This window comes from Triturus cristatus, chromosome 5_2 (genome assembly GCF_964204655.1).
Source record: "Triturus cristatus chromosome 5_2, aTriCri1.1, whole genome shotgun sequence".
Lineage (NCBI taxonomy): Eukaryota > Metazoa > Chordata > Amphibia > Caudata > Salamandridae > Triturus > Triturus cristatus.
The window spans coordinates 657,975,418-657,993,520 of record NC_140588.1 but is presented as its reverse complement, the minus strand read 5'-3'; positions in this window follow the sequence as shown (position 1 = coordinate 657,993,520).

The window sequence follows — 18,103 nt, the reverse complement described above, 5'->3', positions numbered from 1 at the left end:
TGGGGGTACGACTCGAACGTACTGGGTACACGGTGGTACGACACGTACAGGGGTGGGGGTAGGACTCGAACGTACTGGGGTGTGGGTACACGGTGGTACGACACGTACAGGGGTGGGGGTAGGACTCGAACGTACTGGGGTGTACTTAAACGGGGGTATGACACGTACAGGGGTGGGGCTAGGACTCGAACGTACAGGGGTGTGGGTACACAGTGGTACGACACGTACAGGGGTGGGGGTAGGACTCGAACGTACTGGGGTGTACTTAAACGGTGGTACGACACGTACAGGGGTGGGGGTAGGACTCGAACGTACTGGGGTGTACTTAAACGGGGGTATGACACGTACAGGGGTGGGGGTACGACTGGAACGTACTGGGGTGGGGGTATGACTCGAACGGACTGGGTACACGGTGGTACGACACGTACAGGGGTGGGGGTAGGACTCGAACGTACTGGGGTGTGGGTACACGGTGGTACGACACGTACAGGGGTGGGGGTAGGACTCGAACGTACTGGGGTGTACTTAAACGGGGGTATGACACGTACAGGGGTGGGGGTAGGACTCGAACGTACTGGGGTGTACATAGACGGTGGTACGACACGTACAGGGGTGGGGGTACGACTGGAACGTACTGGGTACACGGTGGTACGACACGTACAGGGGTGGGGGTAGGACTGGAACGTACTGGGGTGTGGGTACACGGTGGTACGACACGTACAGGGGTGGGGGTACGACTGGAACGTACTGGGGTGTGGGTACACGGGGGTAGGACACGTACAGAGGTGGGGGTACGACTGGAACGTACTGGGGTGGGGGTACGACTCGAACGTACTGGGTACACTTTGGTAGGACACGTACAGGGGTGGGGGTAGGACTCGAACATACTGGGGTGTGGATACACGGTGGTATGACACGTACAGGGGTGGGGGTACGACTGGAACATACTGGGGTGTGGGTACACAGGGGTAGGACACGTACAGGGGTGGGGGTAGGACTGGAACGTACTGGGGTGTGGGTACACGGTGGTACGACACGTACAGGGGTGGGGGTAGGACTCGAACGTACTGGGGTGTGGGTACACGGTGGTACGACACGTACAGGGGTGGGGGTACGACTGGAACGTACTGGGTACACGGTGGTACGACACGTACAGGGGTGGGGGTAGGACTCGAACGTACTGGGGTGTGGGTACACGGTGGTATGACACGTACAGGGGTGGGGGTACGACTGGAACGTACTGGGGTGTGGGTACACAGGGGTAGGACACGTACAGGGGTGGGGGTACGACTGTAACGTACTGGGGTGGGGGTACGACTCGAACGTACTGGGTACACGGTGGTACGACACGTACAGGGGTGGGGGTAGGACTCGAACGTACTGGGGTGTGGGTACACGGTGGTACGACACGGACAGGGGTGGTGGTGGGACTCGAACGTACCGGGGTGTACTTAAACGGGGGTATGACACGTACAGGGGTGGGGGTAGGACTCGAACGTACTGGGGTGTGGGTACATGGTGGTACGACACGTACAGGGGTGGGGGTAGGACTCGAACGTACTGGGGTGTGGGTACACGGTGGTACGACACGTACAGGGGTGGGGGTAGGACTCGAACGTACAGGGGTGGGGGTAGGACTCGAACGTACTGGGGTGTGGGTACACGGTGGTACGACACGTACAGGGGTGGGGGTAGGACTCGAACGTACTGGGGTGTGGGTACACGGTGGTACGACACGTACAGGGGTGGGGGTAGGACTCGAACGTACAGGGGTGGGGGTACGACTCGAACGTACTGGGGTGTAGGTACACGGGGGTATGACACGTACAGGGGTGGGGGTGCGACTGGAACGTACTGGGGTGTGGGTACACGATGGTGCGACACGTACAGGGGTGGGGGTAGGACTCGAACGTACTGGGGTGTACCTAGACGGGTGGGGGTGTACAGACACGGGGGGTACGTGTCGGACGTACGGGGGCTGGGGGGAGTGTTGGGCGCGTATGCGGGCACATGTCTCCGTGATTGCTATAGGAGTTCGGTGCGGACGGTGTTTTTTCCATAAGGTTGTAACCTCGGACGCACGGGATGGATCGTGAGATCGGTCGGACTTGACTTTTCACGTTTGTAAGGTAAATCGTCCGAGGACGTGTCGGACACATTTTCCGACCCGAGGACGTGTGGGGAATGATTCCCAATGCGGTTCGTATGGACTTTTTACCATGCGAATCGTGATTGCCAGTTCGTACGGCACTTGTACGATTCGTACGGTAAAAAGACCGGATACGAGTCGCACGGGGTAATTTTTTACCGGATCGTGATCGGCACCAAAGAGTCCCCTTCTAACGCTGCTAATGCCTTGAAAACAGATTTGGATTTCCAGGAACTGCCAGCGGACTCCACCTCGAACCTGTACATTTATGACATACTGTTGACCTCATCCTGGCAGGCAGCCTGCGTAGGGGACACCGTGGATCTCCAATGTCATCTAGCAGTGAAGGGCTATAAGGTGCCCCAAAGGAGCTGCAGTTCTTCCAAATGACAGTAAGTGGGCCACAAATTGTCAGAGAGAACACAAAAATGACTCTATGACAGAATTTTCACCACTACACATTTTTCCCTACCAGGTCCCCTGAAGGAGGTGTTGGCTTTCCAAGGGGTGGCGGGTTACTACAGGTATTGGATATCTAATGTTTCCTTGATTCTGCAAATAATACAAGCTCTAACATACAAAGGCCTCATGGACACCATATCATGGTCTTATGACTGTGACAAAGCATTCTATGCCCCGAAGCACGTGTTGAGCGTGACACCTGCACTGGGCCTCCCAGATTACAGCAGGGATTTCTACCTGTTCTGCTATGAAAAAGGGGGTTGCTCACTGGGGGTAGTGATGTAAAAGCATGGGTCTATCTACCGTCCAGTGGCCTACCCCTCTGCCACTCTAGATACCATCCCCATGGCTCTCCCTCCTTGACTGCGGGTAGTGGAGGCAGCAGCCCTGGCAGTAGAACAATCAGAAAATATAGTGCTGGCACACACCTTGGTTTTACATGTTCCAAATGCAGTGGACATACTGTTGACATCTCCTAAAACACATCACCTGACAAATGCACACCTCACTAGGCATGAATTGACATTATTGCCATCACACATTATCATTAAAAGATGTACTTCCGAGAACCTCGCCTGTCTTCTGCCCAATGAGTGTGACACTGATGACCCAGCAATGCATGATTTTCATGATTGGGTGCTTACTATTCATGGACATACCATGGTACGACCAGACCTGAGGGATACACCATTCCCAGAAGTCGAATAGGACCCGTTTGTTGATGGCTCATGTCTCAGAGATGACGTGGGGACCCTGCAGGCTTCATATGCAGTGGGTACAGCTGGGAACCTGCAAGAGGGGTGAGACTGACAGTGGTTAAGAGTGCGCAAGCTGCAGAACTGGTGGCATTGATGAGGGAATGCATTCAGGCAAAGGGGAAAACTGTGAACATATACACAGACAATCAATATGCATTTGAGGTGGCTCACTACTTCGGGCAGCTATGGGCAATGGTGGGAGCTCTCACCTGAGCAGATCAACAAATATAACAAACAGCACTGATTGGTCACCTTCTGCAGGCCTTGGTATTGCAAAGAAAGTAGCAATAATCAAATGTGCAGCACATACCTCTTGGAAGGATTATGTTTTAAGGGAAAATGCCTTCAAATATCACAAGGAGAATAGCACTAACAGATAATGAGTTGGCAATGGTTCAGATGACATCCACCACACAGGTGACAAGAAAAACGAATGATTCCATGCATTTTGACCCTAACTACATTCAAGAAAAAGCTGGAAAGGGGGATAGGAGGAGTGGAAAATTGAAGAAGGAGGAGGGATTGTGGACAGGTCCTAATGGTAAAATATGTTTGCCTATGTCAATGCTTTCTTACATGGCCTGCCTCTTTCTTGGTGCTTTATATGTGGGTCTTGATGGTATGATCCATTTGCTTTCCCAATGTTGGTACGACACCAAGTTTCAGCAAACTGCAAGATGCTTATGCAATGTACTGTTTGTGCACAATACTATACGGGGAAGGTATACCAACTGCACCTGGCCACGTTTCACCTCCACAGGGACTACTTGAATGCTTGCAGCTAAATGTAATTGACATGCTCCCTATTTACAAATATAAGTACGTTTTGGTCATTGTGTGCATGTTTAACATTTGGACTAAGGCATACCCAGCAAAGAACTGTAATGTGCAAAATGTTGCTAAATGCCTCTTGAAAGATCTTGTTCTACGTTTTGGGTCCCAGTGCTCCTGAGCTCTGACAACTGACCGGCGTTCACTTCCTATGTGATTGGGTGAATAGGCAGAAGGCACACAGAAACTACTTTGCACATATCTCCCACCTTCAGAGGGAGCCATCCAGAGAAGAAATGGTGTGTTGAACAACAAAAAAGGAAAGATCTGTGCATCCATTGAACTATCCTAGATTGATGCACTGCCATTAGCTTTGTTGTCCATGAGTCACAAAACTGATCCCACATGAGATTTTGTTTGGCCTCCCAATGCACATTCCAGGGAATATCTCTATTGTTCCTCTGTCAGTTTCATATGATTTGCTTTTGCAGTACTGTTAAAGACTGACAGGGACATTGTCTTATCTTAATCGCCAGGTGCTGCAGGCTCTCCTTGAGGCATTCACACCACCAGCGCACGGGATCCAGCCAGGAGAACAGGTCTGCGTCAATGCCCACACCAGACGGCACAGCCTTCAGCTTCAGTCTAAAGGGCCATACTAGGTTTTCCTGACAACTGCCACAGCTGTCAAGTGTGAGGGGCTGACCTCCTGTACTCATGGCTCTCTAACCAAGAAAGCATTAGAACCACAGCAAGGGCCCCAGGCCCCAACCACTGTTCCCATGATAGCGCCAGCAGGACATCGTTACAGTCTCCGTTCCACGTAGACATGATGTGCTGGTAACCTCTCACGCCACACAAAGGGTACCACTGCACAATTCTGGATTCTCTGTTATTTATTTTTTCCTTCCCTCCATCTCAATCGTACCCATACCTGTAATGATGCCATGAATGGAGCAAAAGAAAGACTAATGGTGGCCCTGAATGCTGGCTGCACTGCGTACCCCCATTCCTGGTATAGTCATTACAACAGTGATGATAATATTTGCTGAAAACGTCTCCATAACCTTCCTCGATGTACCAGAGACGATTATGAACAATACTGAAGTACTGTACCAAATGCCACCATCCAACTCAACGATAACAGGTGGCAGAAGGGAAGTTGGGGGTAAGAATACAATTTAGCAAGAATATGAAGAAAACAAATATGTACCAGTGTTGAAAATGTATGTGAAGATAATGAATCTATCAGGATGTTATGTCTGTACACATCTGCCAACACATGCTGTGGAAAAAACAAGGTATAATGTAATACCAGTGTGAACGTACGTAGGCTGCACCATGGTAAGTGATATGTACTGACCCAACACAATATATCTAAAAGGTGGGATGCACACCTAAGGGCACAATGACACCTTTCAGGTGGCTCGTCTCACTAAGTTTTTGGCACCCCACACCTACAAGATCACTGTGCATGAACATAAAGCAGAGGGGGGAATGAATTATTGTTAGACAAATTTGACAAAAGCCCAAGACAAGGGGTGGGTAGGGTGACAGACCCAGCAGCTTCACTCCCAAGGGGACAAGAGGGCGGAGGACTTATGGGAACTATGTCTAATAGTGGAGGGCACAGTGAGAGCACCCTGGTGCATAAGGAACGCCAGTTACAACACACCGGTTTCTGAGGAGGACCCATATGCACAGTGCACATTTCAAGAACTACTAAGGGGCAAGCAGAATCAGATGGATTGTAGGGAACCCCCAAATGCACCATGATCATTTTGCGACCTGCTAAGGGACGAGTGGAAGGAGTTTGGAAATCTTCCACAGCAACACTAAAGCTGAACATTTATGTAGGTGATAGCAACTGCTAACATTATACCAGCCTGGGAAGGATAAAAATTGGTTCCCTTCATTTTGGTCCCCTACAGCTGTCGCCAGAGTTAGTGGGAGACAAGTTTTTTTTTTTTGTATGTGGTAGATCAGCATTCTTTTATTTGCCAGCAGGATGGTACAACAGTTGCTACTTCTCCTTTGTACTGCCATGAATGACGCGCTGCTCTGTCACAGATAGGATCCCAGGGCCACCTAATGGCCCAGCGCAAAAAAACAGCTGCATTGGTGGACAACATGATAATGGGACTATGAGTCCTATTGCCCCTAGTAGGGGGTTCTTATGCCATCTACAAAATAGGTGAGCTGGTCAGTCTGATTGAAGACCTGGCAGACTCCACGGCGGCAGTTCTGGAAAACATATAAGAGGAACTCACTGCGATGCGGGCAGTTGAGATCTAGAATCACATTGCATTAGACATCATCCTGGCCAAAGTATATGGGGTATGCCAGGTGGTACTCCAGACCTGCAATTCCTACATTGCGGACAATAGCAGTAATATCAATAAAGCAATAGGCAACATCAGAAAGATTGGGAAAAAGGCCCACGTAACACACCAGTGGTATCTGGAAACCAGTGGGGTGATGGTTTAGGTGCTGGGGTGTGTGGCTGTTGGAAGCACTAACAATAGGAGTGGTAGGCCTGGTAACAATATGCATGCTGATACAGGTATGCCCAGCATCCATAAATACAGTGATTGGTCATTTTAGCCACCATACCACACCTTTGTCTCATCACAGTAACTATGAAAAAATAAAAAGGATCTACGCAAAAAATAAGAAACTGGAGAGCAGGGAGGCGGAATACCCATAGAGGAACATGTGCTGGAAGTATAAGATGCATCATTGATTATCAGAGGTAGGAATGTGGAATCCATTTTCTTTGCTTATCCTTTTGTGTGGCAGTTGACCGTTATATGATATTCAATGATGGTAACGACTGTAGAACGTGCACAGCAAAAACATGACCCTTGGTGAAATAATGTATTCTGCTGAAGTAACGGAACAGTGGTGTGGGCTATATGAGCTGCACCAGTAAATACGTCATCAAAATCTGATATACCACAAAGGTGCTCACACGTGACTGGAGTCCACTACTGAGATGTCAAAGTTCAGAGAAAACTAATTTCTCTTCTAATAGCAAAGATAGTATCAAGGAGCACACTAATATCTAAAGCAATTCAAATGTCAAGTACCATATAATCTTTTAGATCATGGCATTAATGAAACATATGTAGACGAGAGTCTTGACAGTTCTTGAATTCAGTTATGTTGCTTTTATTTTCACAATTAGAAGAATGAATACATGCATCAGCCCAGCCAACACGTTTCGTCCATAAAAGTACTTCATCAGGGTGAAATATTACGTGGTATCCATACCAATGGAGCAGGCCTTCCGATGGAGAATAGTTATATTTTGTGTGGTGAATCCCCCGAAGCATGCTGTCAATCACCCAAATTAAAGCCTTGGTTCTTCAGTTGAGATAAGAATTTCCAAGAATGGAGTGATTCTTTATTGATAAATAGATGCAGTTGAATCTAATCAGAAAAAATCCTTCTTGATTAATATATAATCGCTGGGATTCCACGTAGCATAAAGAAGGTAAGGTCTCCTGAGCAATTATCCTCTGTCTTTTTAGATATTAGTGTGCTTCTTGATACTATCTTTGCTGAAGTAAACAACTTGCAACTCATCACAAGGCTTTCTCAAAGACATCATCCGTGACATGCATTTTGCTGTTAGCCTAGCAACAGACACCTTTAGCTTACCATATGAAGCTGATGCAAAGTATCTACCTCTGATTGGTCATTGCATTGCCTATGCTTGGAAAATCACCACTGTCCCAATCATTGGACATGTGATAATCACGAGCATTGCCACACTATACCATGCAGGTGGTACACACTATTAGCTTCTTCTGATTGGTTCTGAATCTAATAATTGTGCAAACCTGTACTGATTATGATGAACACGTAATGAATTTGTTCCTAATTCCACATAAATTCTGATGTACTTGTAATTTTATTAGACTTGTACCGAAACGCCTTGGTATGCTTTTTTGTGGTTTACAGGAATAAAAGACTGCGCTGCACTACAGCAAATTAGGTATAGTAAATTCTTCTGCATGTGAACCTGAGTCTGTGTTTTATTTTTATTATTTTGGCTTCTACCTTTTAAATGTTTTTATCTTAGATATAGTAAAAGTGTGTTTGTATATATATTTTTATAGACTCGGAAGAAGTCTCATAGCAGGGATGGAACACGTTGGCTGGGTAATTGATGAGAATCCTAACCAAACTTGTAATTTAACGTACTGAAGAGGAAAGAGACTGAAACTTTCTCGGGCTATGTATTCTATTAATTTAGATGAACTGTCTATCTACGGAATAACTATTGATCATCACTTAGGATTTCTAGATGGACTTCTGTTCAAATAGGACATGATGTTTTGAATAGTAGAGCTGCCTTCCCAGTATTGGACCAAATGGGGAACCAGCCTTCACCATGCATCATGAACTATGCAGGGCTAAACCACGCAGGTGGTACCATGCACGTCTAAACCACTAATATGCCTTACCCATGCATATGCGAGGTTAATGCAGATGCGCAGTCTAGTTGCTGCTGCTGCCGAGCGGAAGAACAGGAAGAGGAAGGATCAGAATTAGACTGGGAGGTAAGTCGGTTTTTGAGGGGGTGGGGGGTGGTTTAAAGGGGTTGTGGGGTAGTTTTCAGGAATGGGAGGGGTCAGGGTAGTTTACAGGGACAACGGGGGTCAGGAGTTTTAGGGCTCAGAGCATGGGACGGAGGTGGTGTTAGATTATTTGGGTTGAGGGTAGTGTTCAGGGCTGGGGGATTGGATGTTTTAGGGCCCAGGGCAGAGGACAGGAAAGGGGCAGTTTTAAGGCTGAGGGGGCAGTTGGACTGGGGTGGGGATAGGTGGGGTTAGGTTTTAGTGGCTGGGGGGTTGTTTTGGGACTCAGGGAGGGGGCTGGGGCTAGAGTAGTTTTTAGGGGGCTGAGTTGTAGGGCTCAGGTCAGGAGACCGGATAGCAGCAGTTTTCAGGTGGAAGAAGCGGTTGGGAGTTTTGGGGCTCAGGGCAGGGTCTGGAGGTGGGGGTAGATTATTTGGGTTGGGTATGTTTTAGGGGTGGGGTGATATAGTATTTAGTGCTGGGGGTCAGACGTTTTTGGACTCAGGGCAGGGGACAGGAAAGGGGCAGTTTTAAGTCTGAGGGGGCAGTTAGATTGGGACAGAGATAGGTGGAGTTAGGGTTTAGGGATGGGGGCTTGTTTTAGGGCTCAGGGAGGGGGCTGGGGTCAGAGCCGTTTTAAGGGGGCTGAGTTGTAGGGCTTAGTGTAGGGGACAGTTCAAGGGCAGGTTTCAGGTCGAGGGGGCAGTTGGGCTGGGGTAGGCAGGAGGTAGGGATTTTAGGTTTAGCGTTTTTTAGGGTTAGGGTAGAGGGGCAGGAGTGTGATCTTTACCACACATGCTCATTTACCAAACATGTTTTTAACACAAAATTGCGGGGTAAAGGCATGCGCGTAAAAGGATTGCGTTGTAAAGATGCAGTCGGGGTTTAGATCACGTGGTTAAGGCATGCGTTGTTGACGCATGCATTTTTCCATCACACAATGCAATTGTGGACATTGAGGTTTGTTGGCAGCCGGATCCCAGGGACTGTGCACTCTTCCTACATGATAAGATACAGGCCTGTACGGTGTAGTAGAGACACAACGACCAGTTTGTTTAATGATATTCTTCTTTATGGACTTTAAACATTGAACCACGATTTTTCAGTTCTGGGGTACATTTGCATATGAGAGGAATCTTAAGAACACAGGTTTGTTTGGAGGCTATTTCCTCTATAACCACGCACTTTAAACACCATGCCCTTCCAGGCGCGCCTGATTCTCGAATGCACACTGTTTTGTTCCGAAAGTAATACATTCATCTCTTCTGGGCAAAAAGATTTTTACAGTGCTTCACTTTTTTTAATATCGTCTTATATCATCACCTCGGTATGTGCTAAGAGGCGTATGCCTTTTCAGCCAACAATGCCAAATAATCTAGACCACAATAAAGCTGAGCTGCGTGTTTCACTTTCATTCTGACATAGCTGCCAATTTGCAATGGCGATGATGCAATGAAATCCTATCAGCACATGTGGCAGTATGTCTGAGAGTTGGAACATGTATAAATCTGGAGTTCTGAATATATCATCTGAATGCCGTCATGAGTTCTTTTCAGTGGCAGGTAAACTGCACTGTATGGAATGTCTGGCTTGTCACAGCTCACCTTCCTCAAAGCATTGAGGTAATCTATCAAGCCGACGACTGAGCGAGGCCTCCCTACTGTAACTGTGAAGACGCCACAATGAGCCCTGACTCTTTTGTCGTTTCTGTCAATTGTGAGAATCAATATCAGTCAAAATGTCAAGAAAATGCCTTGCCTCCAAGTTCAATTCATTAGATGCTGATTGGAATCGGTTATTCCTAATGACATTGGACTGATTTGAGCCTCTGGTAATTGTAGAAGGGTGCTATTTTGAAACGTGTTCATATATAAAATCTAAATAGCTCAATAAGTGTTAGTTCACTGAAGTTCACAATGTATTTTGAGAAACAGTAAGGAGTACATCATAAGTACATGATGTACAAGAAGGATACACCCAGTCCATATTTTGGTATAGTCTTTAGTAATGTAGTTCCATTAAATTTCGTTGCCTATATATCCTACAAATATGGCACATTTCAATTGAGGAAATGAACATAGCAGCTGCATTCATTTTGAGGGTGTTTGCCTAAAATAGCCATTACAATTTAAACAATCGTAAATGGAATGTTCGACTTGCACTTTTACTCTATTAATTTTTCGAAGTACATTTGTTCTTCAGAAGTTTCAGAATGAAGCACAATACACAAACATTTACATGAGTTACGGAAATTCCTGTAGGCAATATCAGTGGAATGAATGATAAAACAGCCGAGATTATGTTATGGTTTACATTTTGATTGACTTATTTACTGTATTAAACAATAAAAAAGTTTGTTGAAACTAAAGCAAATTAATCAATTTGTTCTGATTTTGTTTAACTTAAAAGAAATGCTCTTTTTAAATAAAATAAAACTGCTTAATCAACATAATGGTGATAAGATTATTTTGCAAGCTAAGGGGCAGATTTACAAGGAAGTGGCAGAGCGCGGAGCTAGCCTCCTTGGTTCAATGCCGCACTCCGCCACTCGTGAAATGCAGGGCTGCACTGTATTTACAAGAATACGATGCAACCTTGTGTTTCCCCCTGCACTGACACTAATTTAGTTGTCTAGCACCAACACAGGCACCCTTGCACCATAGTGCAATGGTGCCTGCGTTGAAGGGAGGATTGTTTATGTACAGGAAGGTGTCTCTTTCTGCACATTAACAATCTGATATGGCGTTTTGAAACTTATATGTGTGCAGCACAAATAGTAGTTGCAAAACATAATATTTTAATGATTGTTTATGTGCAGAAACGGACACCTTCCTGCACATAAAAAATCAATTGCATTTTGCTGTTTCTATGTGTGCTGCACAATGCATCACACATGTTGATGGCAAAAGCGAGGAGAAATAAAAAAAGTCTCCACATTGTGCTGAACTAAAATCAGGTTTTTTCTGGTCTTAATTTTAGCGCTGCCCCATATATACACCTCTCTTGCAAAATACGGGGCACCTTCAAAATCAATAGTTGTTGCAGTGGAACGCCCACCACAACACCCATTGCCGTCTCCTTTCACGTTAGTATAGCGTGTAAGGGTGCATTATGATTTAAGCAAACTTAACTGAGTCAATGCCAGTAAGAACAATGTCAATGTATGTATGATATGATAGCTACATGCACAATGTTAAGGATGTTGACAGAAATATTACCAGTGACTGCCATATTATTTTTAAGAGTTCCAATGAATTGATATCATTGCTGTTGGATTCACCCAAGGTGACCTTCCCTTCAATTCCGATCAGAGATACGCAGACAGACAAGTCGTACGGCCCACACCAATGCCTATGAATGCCCTGATTGGTTCCACAGATACATAGTTGCACCACAAAAAGGTCAGAAGAAATTGGTCTCAATAAAACATGTTTGGCCAAGGGCTTATGTTCTCCAAAATACCACAAAGCTAAATACCATATGTAGATAGAAACACTCAAACAAACAGGACACAACATGCACACCACACATAGTCATCACATACTCCTCATGCCAGATATCTGGACACATACACACTGGTCGACACTAGCTCTCCCTGAGAACGAGAGTAATCTGTGTCTTTATCAGATGACCCCACTTGTTGATTCACAACTGAGATGTTTTTTGGAATGTACAAAATTGTTTTATTGTACCTCATGAACTATTTATGACAGCGGACAAATCTTTGTACAGTGAGAGACTTTGAGCAGACGCAGTCTTTCGATGTTCTCAGAGTCTTTCGATGCTCTCAGAGTTTATTTAAACCAAAGTATTCCTGTTTTGCCAAACTCCTCATGTCTTTTCATTTGTTTAAGGTAAACTCATATCCGAGCAACACAAGCGAAGGACTAAGATGTCAACCAAGGCATGCGCTTTTGTGTTTCCATTCACACCTGCAAATGCACCTTTCAGACACCTTCTTTAGCTTGTCCTACAGCAAATGCAACAACGGGCTTGCTAGACCAATTGTACTGTCCTTCTTGCTATCTTCCAGTGTGAAAACCTCACAAGGGAGTAGCATCTGTGTCAGGCATTTGACTAGACTTAATTTGTCCGCATTCATGGTCATAGCTTTCCCAATTGCATCCCCTTCTCTCTGAATGGCATAGTCTTGATCTGTTTCTACTACTCAAACAGATATTGCAACATTTAGTAGGTCAAGTTCCAATATGTTGACATCTCCGGTATCAGGGCCTTAACTGGTACCTTTAGCATGCTGAATAATCCACAACTGGACTTTAAAAGAATGGCTGAAATGAGTGCAAATTATTCTGCAGGTGGTCTGTATGTTGCTGACTATGTTTTCTTTTTAAGAATGTCTTGCACCACCAGGTTGATGCAATGCATCAAATGCAGGATCCTAGAATAGCCACCGTCTGCCATGGCCTTGACTATTCTGAGCCCTCTTGGTTGCGGCCATTTAGACACCTTGCTATTAAATTCATCCAAGATGTTTGCAGCTGTCTATGATTTCTCCAGGGCGAACATGGCTACTTTGGCATGACACTGAATGCTTTTAAAACTTTCTCCAAGGCCATGACCTGTAAATAGTTTGTGCTTTACCCCTGCAAAATAGATCGAGTGTACAGTGATGCACCTATAATCAGTCGCTTGACAACTAGTCCAAATGTCTGTCGTCAGGTAAATACTGTGAACAACACTTTGCCCAACCAATTGCAGCACATTGTGATGCAGCACTGGAATAGCAACTCTGGCAAAATAGGTCCGAATTGGAGCTTTCCGTTTCAGGCAGGAGGCTGCAAAGATTCTAAGAATCCCACTCCTTCCACAAAAGGGAGGAGGTCCAGTGCTAACATTTTTACTAGCTTACCATTGTACTAACGTACCATTGGGAGGATGTGGTCATAGGGCCTAAAAATGTCCCTGATAGCAGCCTGCACTTTCTTCTTTTCTGGGGTTACTGGTGCAGGTGACTTTTGAGAAGTAGTTGATGGTAGACTCAGTTAGTGTCTTGATGGGAGAATCACTGTATGGCGTGGTGTCTCCTTCTTGTGCCATTGTGAAGTCTCTGAGGCGGGTGATTCTGCTGATGCACTGTTGGGGTAAGGACTGCTTTGACTAAAGATTTCACCCTCTTCTTCCCCATTATCTCCTCCCACTTTGATTGGCTGATGTTCCCCAGCTCACCTTCACCACCACAACCATGCTCAGAAATATTTTTAAAGTGCTTCCCTCACTGGATTGTGTGATGTTTTTCCATATGGGTCATTTGTTCTCCAGTACCATAATGTAAACCAGGCTTATCTCGACAAACATTTGTGCCGCAAATGGTTCATATTGCAATGTGCTTCTCCTGTGTGCTAACCGTAAAAAGAAGTACTTTTTTACTGGGCTACTGGTAATACCTGAAAAAAACTCTAGGTAGGTGGGCATGTTGTTGACTATATCTCTGCAATGCATACTTCTACTGAGGTAGGAGTTAGTGCAGATCTCAGCCGGGGCTTTGCAAAAATGGAAGCTAGTTGTGCTACCTGTGCCACATCCTTCAGCCCAGGGTGAGTAGTAATGTCAGACTCCACTGTGTCACCTTCAACAATGCCTAGCTTATCATCATGCTCCTCATCATCCCTTCCATAATTCTAAGGCTTTCAGGAACCTTTATTTCCCCTTGCTTCTCCTGGGGTCTCCTGGACTCTGCCAGGGTCCACTCCATGTCCCTATTATCATCATTAGAAGGGGTGCTTGGAGAATATGGTAAGGTAGTACCCTTCCTTTTCTTCGCTGGAGAGCTGGGAGCCAATGATTCTAAAAGAGGAGGTTCTTGCTTGGCCAGAAGCTCAAGCTTTTGCTCTTCTCCAACATCAGGAATATGTACTATTTCTGGCTGCTGCTGCTGTTCACTTTGCCTGGTTTCCTGAAATGATTTGGTACTACTATGCAAAAGCGACAAATCTAATTCAGCATCACTGCTCATCGGCATCACCATGATTGAAGTGGCTGCCTCACTGACAGACATGAACTTGAACTTAGGTTGGTGTAGTGTTGTTGATGCAGGAGTGCTGCTCCCAGGTTCCTCCCCGGAGGCCGGTCTTTCAGGCACATGGCTCCCAAAAAAGGTTGTGGTTGGCACTTCACTTGTGGAAAGCTGCTTTTTCTCAATGACCACTTTCTTGGGATCAACTTTCTTTGGGCCCACTTAAAGCTCTCAGGTAGCAATGGCACTAATCTGCACAAGCGGAAAAGATAGGAGGACTGACAGTACCGTACAAGCCTTCTGTTTGGAAGTAGTATGGGTGATGTCTCTTCTTCTCTTGTGCATCTGAAAGCAAATAATAAGAAAACCATTTAGTGAAACATGGCATTGTTGCAGCTTGAATTAGTACAGGCAGAGGCTATATTAGTGTGGTTAGTTACTTAGGTAATATCAAATCAGCCACTTTAATGTCAAACAACACTACCATACCATAACATTTTATTTCAAAACAGGAAAACACAATATACAGATAGAGAGCTTTCCTATCTGTCTATGTATTGTAAAGGAGACGCATATGGCACTCAGGGAACCACATTGAAAAATGGGATAATAATCTTTAAAAAAAATATGAAGGTTGGTGCGTGCCTATGGCAGGCAATGTTGTCCAAGGGGAAAATGAATAACCATTAAAAAAATGTATGATGCTGATTTGTCTGCAGTGCACCGCACCCAGGATGTCCAGGAGGAAATTGAATTATACCTAGAAAAATGTAATGCTGATGTGGTGCTCTGTGGCTATGATGCAAAAAATGCACACAAAAAATCAACTAGAAATGTTAATATAAAAATATCTAAGTTACAAAATAAAAAATAAAAATAGACATTTTTAAAATTTAAATAATAAATAAAAAAAACATGATTAATAATTGCTGATGTTTGTATGGAGGGATGAGAAGAAACCTATTGCTATTGGGAGGCAAGGAGGTGCAAAATATAAAAATGCAAAAAATGCATGTGATATATATGCACTGTTCATCAAAATCATATTCTTAATGGACTACAATGATCCTCAAGCATTTTTTAAACTAATATCAAACTTATCCATGCAATCCTATGGCAAAGGCACATTGGGTGGTTGCACTAAATGGCTGCCAGCCACATGGTCAAACAACAGTAGCAAGCAAGGAGCCATGTAGAACGATGAAAACATGCAAGCCCAGGGCAAAGGCACACTGGGTGGATGCACAAAATGGCTGCCAGCCACATATTCAAACAACAACAGCAAGCAAGGAGGCATAGAGAACATATAACACATGCTAGCATATTGCAAAGGCACACTGACTGAATGCACAAAATGGCTGCCAGCCAGTGCCACATGGTCAAACACAAGAAAAACAATGATGGACAGAATGCTGCACAATGTCAATCATTCACCCCAGTACAGAGATCTGGGACTAAATCCATCATTTTTTTTGCTCTGACCAAGCCATATGCAAATCAGTCTTGACCCTGTTCCCCGTGGGAACTGTCTGGCCCAAACTGTCCCCCCCTTGGTCCTTACTGGACTGGAAATAAGCATCCTGGGACAGGTTTTGGAGCATCACCCCTCATCAGCCAAGCTAGCTTGACTCCAGTGGCATGGAGAGCACAGGACCCACGTCTGGGCATACCCCTTACCACTCGGGGTGACAGATGCAAAAAGAACAATCGATGGACAGAATGCTGCACAATGTCGAACATTCACCCCAGTACAGAGAACTGGGCCTACATCCATCGTTTTTATGCTTCCCATGCCATTCCAGCTTAGCCCAAGCCATATGCAAATACGCAAATCAGTCTTGATTCTGTTCCCCAAGGGAACTGCACCACTGGATTCCAGCTAGCCTGGCTGATGAGGGGTGATGCCCTGAAATCAGTCCCAGGATGCTTGTTTCTGGTCCAGGGAAGACCTGGCTTGACAGTTCGGGCTGGACTATTCCCAGGCACAGGTTTAAGACTGATTTGCATTTGGCTGAGTCCAAACTGGGGTGGCATGGCAAAAGAACGATGGATTAAACCCAGATCCTAGTGCATGGGGTAAATGTTTGCATTGTTCAACATTTCGTCCATCATTTGTTCCTTTTGCTTTTGTCGCCCTAAGTGGGAAGGGTATGCCCAGACATGGGTCAAGTGCTTACTGCACCTCTGGATTCAATCTAGCTTGCCTGATGAGTGGTGATGCACTGAAACCGGTCCCAAGATGCTTGTTTCTGGTCCAGTGAGGACCTGGCTTGGCAGTTTGGGCTGGACTGTTCCCATGAGGCACAAGGTCAAGACTGGTTTGCATATGACTGGGTCCAAACTGGGGTGACGTGTTGAGCAAAAGATCAATTGATTAAACCCAAATCCTTGTGACTGGGGGAGTGAAGCTTTGCATTGTTCAGCATTCCGTCCATCATTTTCTCCTTTTGCTTTTGACATGGTCAAACAACAACAGCGAGCAATGAGGCATGAGGAACAAATAACTCATGCAAACCTGTGCCAATAGCACATTGGCCTGGGTCTACAGACTTGCTGGCCCCTTGGCAGAACTAGGCCACATAGTAAAATAAATATATATTTCAAATTCAACAAACATGGAGAAAATGTACTGAACTGTGCAACATTGTTCCTTTACAAAAGAAGAAACATTTAATGAAAAAAACACTGACCCCTACTGAGACTGCAGGCCACAAATCACAATAAATGTGAAAATTCAAATAGAAAAACAAATACATACTGGTGCATGCCCTCTATCAAACAAACACAACTCTTAGACAAGAGTCTTTTAACTTACTTGTAAAATCTCAAATACCAAGCTCTTAAATACAATGACACATATACAGAAGACAAAGAGAGTGACACTTCCAACTACAACTCCAAATGAAATGTGGCAAGGAGATGGACAAAGCACTGGGAGGCCCCTGTTGGACAGGAAGAGAAGTTGAAGTCACTAGGGCACTTCCTTACTGTTCAAATAAATGTTTTTAAAAAAGGTGTCTCACACAAAAAACAACTTGGACGGTCCATTGGAAAATAAAATCTACTCAAAAACCTCTTTTTCTAATTTTAGCTGCTTCTCGAGCAAAAAAGCTGCTCGAGTGGTGTGTTCATGATCGTGATTAACACTGCATTAATGCTGTTGCGGCCAGAAGCTGTGCAAGTGGGCAAAAATTATTTCAGGTACTTGCTAGCAGCACGAAAATATTATGCCGCTTGATAGTGAGCGCCAAAACAAATCTCGAGTGCATGAACGGAAAAAAAACTGCTCATCGCACCTGGAATTCGGAGTTCAGGAACTCCGCTCTCCGCTGCAGCACAGATTGCATAAATTCTGAAAACACCATAAGGAAAGAGGAATTTACTACCCGAGCCTACTCATGGG